This window comes from Lichenostomus cassidix, chromosome 3 (assembly GCF_008360975.1).
Source record: "Lichenostomus cassidix isolate B80296 chromosome 3, HeHo_3.0, whole genome shotgun sequence".
NCBI lineage: Eukaryota > Metazoa > Chordata > Aves > Passeriformes > Meliphagidae > Lichenostomus > Lichenostomus cassidix.
Genome location: NC_139483.1, coordinates 102115504 through 102123533, shown reverse-complemented (window position 1 = coordinate 102123533; position 8030 = coordinate 102115504). Strand labels below are relative to the sequence as shown.

The window sequence follows — 8030 nt, the reverse complement described above, 5'->3', positions numbered from 1 at the left end:
TAAACCAGATAGTTAAGTGATGTATTTATTTTGGTTTCTAGCCAAGCAGAAATATTTAAACCCTGCTTTTGGAAGCAAGAATTATCTAATCACTCACTAGCTTTTATAATAAAACATTTATCATGGAACATTAATCCATTAGTACTTATTTTCCATCCCATCCTTTCACTAGCACCTTGCTTTGAACAAGGTTGAGTTTGGCTGTGATTTTTCCTTTTATCATATATCATAGTTACATGATGGGACACACCAACACTGAATTCAGAAAAAAATCTTGCACTTTGCTTGAACTTGGCACCCAGATGTTCTGCTTGTGCTTCCACTGCTAACAAAATAGTGCACGTGTGAGTTCTGAAATAAGTCTTTCATCGTAATGTACCAGGGTTTCATGGATGTAAGGAGGCATGTGGAAACAGCTAAGAATAATTACCTGCTAAAGAAAAACTTGTGTTTAACTAGCTTTGTTTTTTCACAGCTTTAATTTGCATAGCACATCACCAAACTGCCACACTTAAGCTCTCTGGCATTAAAGGCAAAAATTAAATGCTTCAGGGGAATTTCTGCCTTGCTTTGTTTTGTTTTGCCAAATTAGAGATTAAAGGTAACCCCTGACTAAAAAGTGCAGTCCCGGACTCTGTGCTGCCACATCACCTATGGTGCTGAGTGACTGATCAAAGGTTGGACTTCCTCATGCTCTTACCAGACCTGGATTTACAAAGCCACTGCTCAACCCAGTGTCAGCTCAGGACCAGAGGGTGACATGTCATCTTACAGCACAAAACCAGTGAGAGGAGGGGGAACACTCAGAAACGCCACAGTCTCATTTCATTTTCTTCAGCTCCCCCTCAAAAGAGAGAAACAAACAAAGAAAAGGAAGGTGGGAAAATAATGAAAAAACAGGTAGAAATGTCCTCAAAAAATAAAAACCAGAATATCTGTGCAACTGAGAAACCTCTGCTTACCTATGGCCTTTGTGTGCTGCTCTTCCAAGCAGCAGTTGGATGCCCTGGTAGGTAGGTATCCCTGGAGATATCTCTGGAGATTGTGACATCTGGATCTCTCCTCCATTCCCCAGGGTGTGCTGGGACCAGGAACAGGGCTCAGGCTGCAAAACTCATCTGAACCCGAGATTGTTTCCCCTCACACATCTCAAACGTTGCACAACATTGATGCCATGTGCCTCCAAATGGAGTTCTAAAGGCTGGTGTCAAAAAGAGGCTGCTGCATTTGTTTCCTAGTTCTATTAAGAAATGTTCCATTTGTGAGCCAAAAAAACACCCCTTTTTGTAGCATGCATTACAGAATGTATGAAACATCAGAGCCAAGTCCCGTGAACTCTGGGTGTAATCTTTAGTGCTGGAGTAGATCCCTTGCAACCCATAGGTGTAATAAATACTATGTCAAGCTTTTACAGAACAAGAGCCAAACTATTATTAATTGTGGCATTGGAAGACCCTGATTCACTCCACCTCTCTTTGCAGATTTAAGTGAGGTGCCTGTGTCGAGTGCTGGCTTTAGGCACACTGCAGCTCAGCAAGATTAGTGACTTGAGTCACCACAGTGATTAGCGAGGCTTGGGTAAGTCAAATAAAATGCACATGCAGAAAAACCTGACCACCGGAGAAAATTACTCCTGGGAAATAGGGAATAAAGGAGGAGAGCATTTTGAAGACCATGCATTGTTTCATTATTCAGATATAAACTTTCCCTGCTGGCTGTTAATAGCTAGATGAGAGCATTGTGGTCTCTGTGGTCCCCAGTGGAAAGTGCCTGTCACCCTGTGAAAGAGTCTATTATCCTGTGGGGGCTTAAGGTGTCAGAAAGTAACAGAATACAGATACAGGAGTAGTTCTTTGTACATTTCAGACTTTAATCTTCATTAGAAGTCTCCCCTATGATTTTGGAAGAGAATAAATTTCTGTCTTTTCACTGTAGGTTTTTTAATCCTCAGATAATTAATGGGCATCCTACACCTGTACTTCTCATAGAGCTTCTGTGGACATTAGAAGAAATGTGTGCAAAGACAGATGCAATGCAGGTTCAAAGAAAGTAAGCTAGTCACTGAGCAAAACTCCCTTAAAAAATCACTTTAAAATTCTTTTTAGTGTCCAGTGCTTAAAAGAAGACAACAATATGGTCACAGTTGGAACATGAAAAGTAGACTCCTTAGTTAAGTTACATTTTCTTAACTTACTCCAGTAATTCCTTCCTAGCAATTTATGTGGAAGTTTTATCTTTGCAATACAAGACATAAGACTATATCTCTGTACTTCTTCTAAAAATAGGCCTATCCTTTCAGATTACTGGTATTTTCAGTATTCTAATGTCCATATTTTAGATACCCTTTCTTTTTTTCATGTATGCTTCATTTTCTCATTAGAAAAAGTTATTCAGATTTTTTTAATCATAGGTAATTCAAAGTTATATTAAAAAAATGTGGATTGATTATCCAGATATCACTATTAATAGGAAAAAATTATTTTCTTTCTTCTCATTGGGAAAAAGTTAACTGCCTTCTCAAACCAAGTTATCAGTTCAAGAATCTGAGAGTTTCTGTCATTAAAATGGTATTACCTCATTTTTAAAGTTCATTAAGTGCAGGTGTGTGTAATTGATCTGATGGAATTCCCTCAGCACCTACTGAGCCAAAGATTAGTTCAGCACTTGTGTCAAAATGAGTAGCATCAGGGCCATTCTGACTTTTGAAGCTGGAGGTTGTTCCAATGGGCTGCTCCAGAAGCCAGGAAGAGGTAATGAAGCCAAATTCAAATCACCTTTCATCTTCTGGAATCAAATTTACTTGTATAAATACCAACATGTAAAATAATAGCATGTTGTGAAATATAATACAATACAATATAATATGAAACAATGGAGTACAATACAATAAACAGACCTAGCATTGTTGAAGAGTTATGAAACCAGACTCTGAACTTTCTACCAGCTGCTAACTCTGAGACACGTTTAGGAAAACCTCTTTTGACAGAATTGCTATCTTTTGATGAGCCTTCTGACCTCCAGGCTTTGCTGGAGGATGTTCCTGCATGATGCAAAATGTCTCACCCAGTGTGGTGCACAATTATCCTCAGAGATGTTTATAATATATGAGAGACCATTCAGAGGGACGTAGACAGGCTTGAGAGAAGAGCCCATGTGAACCCCACGAAGTTCAACAAGGCCAAGGGAAGGTCCTGCACCTGGGACAGGGCAAGCACAAGTACAGGCTGGGTGGAAAATGGATTGAGAGCAGCCCTGGGGAGAAGCACTTGAGAGTGCTGGTGGACAAAGAGCTCAATATGACTTGGCAGTGCACACTCACAGCCCAGAAACACAACCACATGGCCATGGAAATCAAGAGAGGTGCCTGAGGACTAGAAGAAAACAAATGTCACCACAGTCTTTGAAAAAGGCAAGGAGGAGAACCCAGGGAGCTACCATCCAGTCAGCCTCACCTCAATCCCTGAAAAGGTGATGGAGTACCTCATTCTGGAGGCCACCTCCCTCCACATGGATGGTAAGAAGGTGATCAGGAGAAATCAGCATGGATTCCTTAAAGGTAAATCATGCTTGACCAACCTGATTGCCTTCTATGATGAAACAGCTCCCTGGGCGGATGAAGGGAGAGCATGGATATTGTCTACCTCGATTTCAGCAACACTTTCAACACTGTCTCTCACAACATCCTCATAGGCAAACTGAGGAGAGGGGTGAGGTGAATTGAGGTGGATTGAGAACATGTTGAACAGCAGATCCCAGAGGCTCATGATCGGTGGCACAGGGTCCACTTGGAGGCCTGTCACTAGTGGTATCCTCCAAGATTCAACACTGGGCCCAGCATTGCTTAATTTATTCATCAACTGCTTGGATAAAGGGGCAGAGGCCCTTTCTTCAAGGCCAGGTTGGATGGGGCTTTGAGCAACCTGGTCTAGCAGAAAGTGTCCCTGCCCATGGCAAGGGGGGTTGGAACTAGATGATTCTGAAGGTCCTTTACACCCACAGGATTCTGTGATACACCTGCACACTGGAGAAAAACACACATTTACAGCTGACCTTCACCAAGGACAAAGGTGAGGCTTATGACCATGCAGGACTGGCCTCCTGCTAATCCTCTTTATGACAGAGAAACTTCATCTTCCAGGACATATAAACATAGCGACAGACCTCAGTGTCTTCTGAATAACAATTCAAATGCACATATTTGATTGGTTTTTTGCACTCAATTATTAAATACTTATAGAAAATTTTACAGGTGGGCAAATGTTTGCAAAGAACAGCCCTTATCGTGTGTAGGGGTGAATAGGGGGCAAAGCAACACTGATAGTTAAGGTAGGTCTCAGTCTTCCAAGAAAATTTAAATATATTTTTCTTCTGTGCTTTCCCAGCTACAGGAAAGGTAAATCCTTTGGGATTTAGCCTTTATTAGACTACCGAATGTGATTACAATAACAGGAAATACTATATACTTTTGTCTGTATGTACACAAAGACATAATAGGCCTTCCTCTACAGGGGGTATTGCTAGCACTGTTAAAATATGAAAAAAAAATCACTCCTCTTAAAAAAAGAGCTGCATGGAAAAAACAATCAAAATTGCCTAAGCAATACTATCACATAATTAGATTGCCTGGCATAAGCTTAATACATGAAATGTCCTCATTTCTCATGCCATTCTCTGTCTTGATTAACCAAGGAACTAAAAGACCAGACTTTTTCCATTGCTAAATTTTCCATTGTGAAATTTGACGTGTTCATGTCTGCAGAAGCTCTGTTAATCAATAAATCACTAGACAACTTTGATTAATTAACTAGTCAACAATTCATAAGACAGTTCAGTCAGAACATCTGCATTTCCTTTTGTCCTATGTGATTTTTTAGTGAAGTAAAATGTGGCTGTTTCTTTCCCAGACTGTTTGCTTTAAATGTTCTATGGAAGAATTATGGATTATTTTTATTTGTGCTTCAGTAGCAACTAACGACCTCTTCTAAGCCCCAGGCTTAATTTCTGCTAGGTTTGACATGATCCCATTTAAATAGGCAAGGCTGGGGGTAGAAAGAGATGCAAAGTAATTCCAGGGGTGCTTGTCTGTACCCCCGCACAAGCCTGGAGGCAAAGCCTGCACCAGAGCTCAGATGTCTAGAGCTCTCTGCCAGCCACGCTGCCTGTCCTGAGAGGAAACACAGAATGCTCTGCTCTAAGCAAACAGCATTGTTTTCAAAGACAATTTGCCAGCATGAGCTTTCCTGTAAAAGGAACCATTTTATTAGCACTCTGGGTGGGATGTCATCCTCCAACAGGATGTCTCCCATGGAGCCATCTAACCTGCACTCCAATTTTGGGTGCTGAATGCAGTCATCCTTCCAGAGTCAGTGCCCAGCCCTGTCATGAGGTATGTGGGGGTGGTGGAGGATGGCAGCAAGCAACACATGTGGTAGGTGAGGGCATGTTCCCCTCTGGAGGAAAACAAAATTCAGATGTGTCTTAGTCAACAGAAAACAATTATGACTGAGCACAGGGCTGGGTTGTAGATTCAGTCACACTGATTTCACTTGGATGCCTGTCACAGAAATGGATACTGCAAAATGAGACAAATATAAACTTAAAAAATATAAACCTAATCTTATTTCATACCTATGTTCCTACTGAGCTACCTCAGATTTCAAATCTTTTCAAGAATTCAGCAAAGAAAGCCAGCATTTACTATTACTCACATATACAGTTTATCATGCTAATCAGGCTCTTCAGTTACTTCATGTTTCTTGCTTTATTTCAGATTTAATGCTCTGTCTCACCCAGCTGACATCTCCAAACTCCCCTGATTAAGGGACCATTGAAAACCTTCCTCCCACTCCCAAGCCCAGCAGAGACATCTGAGCCACCCTCAGCTGCCCAGGCATGGAGCATTCACAGTCCTATAACCTCTCTATTCAGGACTGTATCATGTTCTGGTTTATTTAAATATGTGAATTGCTGCCTCTACACTTCCTTACAGTGGTTTCAATCCACCTCTATGTCTTCCACTGTTTTCATCACTGTTTCTCATGATAAATCCTCTCCTCCATTTCTGTTGTTCTCCCTCACAAATCCTTGTTGCAAAACAGAGTGAGAAAAATATGAAATGTTGGGATTACTAGTAGACAGAAATCCTAGTATTTCAGGCAGATCTGTTGCTGATCTTTTCAATTCTGACAAAAAAGGCATGAGTTTGCCCACATTTACCAGAACACAAAGTGAGGACCAGGGTGTCTTCCCCCAGGGCACAAGTAGTAACACAGTTTGGTAGTCATTACCCAGAGCACCATTTGAGACTTTGATTTCAAATACATGATAGCTCACTTTCCATCTAAAGCAGCCAACAAACAAGCAAACCAGAAAACATTACCCATGATCCTTTATCTTACTACTTTGGGGTTTTTTTTTAACTTGCCTCAGAAACAAAAAACAGAGGCTGCAGAGCAATATACTGAAAAAGTTGAACCACACCAACCTTTGAAGAATCACATACAAAATACTATTTTAAATCAAAAGTATGTGTGTTGCACTTTGGACCAGGTTGCCAGCTGATGTAAAACAGTTCAGCTCCTTTAATCATATGGGGCTATGCCAATTTACATCAGCTGAGGATCTGTCTAATAATAATATGTGAAGCAGGGCTTCACCACATACTCTACTGAATGTTGGAAAACATCCTGTGCTTAAATGCATGCAGCCCTTTAACTTGGAGTATGAGACTGGCCACATTGTTTGACATAAGGGTTAGTTTTCAGATAGTGAAATTTCAGTTGCCAGGTGCCAGAAGCAATTTATCAGACACTCATAAAATAAAGATCAAAAAGCCCATCAGTCTCCCACTGCATCTGGGATCTAGGAAGGAACACTTACAGCCCCCTATCCTTTAAACAGCTCTCACTTAAAGAGCTCACTGTTTATAATAACAAGAAAAGGAGAAAGGGTTCAGGTCAAAACCAGCTGAACAGCAGGTGGTGTTATAAAGTTTTTTTCCACAGTTAAAACTTTTGTGAAATAGTAGTTCAAGTATACTCATACAAGCCTGTTTCATATTTTTAATTTGTATTTTTAAACAATTTTTGGCAATTAGAATACAAGTCACAGATGACTTGACTTTTTTTCTCTGTTGTTTACTCAAAAATGTTACAAAAATAATCCTGAATTATTTCCTTTCATGCTTCCCTTTTGACTGAAAGCCCTTGCTACACACTACTGAACTCAGCTTTTAGATCCAGAACCAAAATTCCTCCAAAGTTCAAAGGGGTTTCCGAGCTGTGTTCCTGTTCATAACCAGCTTAGCTGGAATGGTGCAAGATGAGAAGTTTGGATTCAGATCTGAACCGTACTATTATTTAATATTTAATGAGCACTCACACTCAGTCTTGGCTGAAGTCAGAGATGCCTTCTGAAATGTTTCAATGTCAAGGCTATGCTGTTTCCCTCAGGTCGCCTCAGTGGGTGAAAGAAGCATCTCTCTACCTCCAAGGAATGTGTCACATTCTGGTTTGAATCCATCTCTTATGACTTCATTCCTCAAAAACTAAACAGTCAGACTCTATCAGGTAGGAATTAGCCACATGTGTTCAAAGTTGTCATCAAAACTTTCATAAGAAACCCCTCAAATGAGATGAACATAAGGTACATTGCTATTCCAGAAGAGTCAGTGAGTGTCACATGAAAGCCTCATCTCTAGTCAGCAATCGACCGTGACAACCTGAAAAATTTTACACACTAATTAAAATACAGTATTATCCCTGAGGACACAGGATCAGAGGAAATCTCTCCCTGATGTACTAAACAATCCTATGAAGTACAGAGCACACACAACCCCCAGACACATTTCATGGCACTGAACACACTGGAGCAGAGGGAATGTAATTTGTCTTGACTAATTTTAATCCCTTAATTTAGGTACCTGCTGAGGTTCTAAGTATAGTAAATGGAAAGAAGAAGGTATCTAAATGAATACCCTAATTGCAGTACAGCTCAGATATTTTGCAGCATCCTCTAGAGGTGCTTACCTC

The 8030-nt window shown here is 40.5% G+C and overlaps 1 long non-coding RNA gene across 1 annotated transcript; it reads right to left on the bottom strand.

Moving 5' to 3' along the window:
- Positions 1-5385: 5385 nt before the first annotated feature.
- On the bottom strand, positions 5386-7592 carry LOC146440323 (uncharacterized). Its single transcript, XR_014851402.1, has 3 exons — positions 7381-7592; positions 5980-6083; positions 5386-5572 (listed from the first exon to the last, which is right to left on the bottom strand). It is a non-coding gene; the product is annotated as an uncharacterized LOC146440323 (long non-coding RNA).
- Positions 7593-8030: the final 438 nt, after the last annotated feature.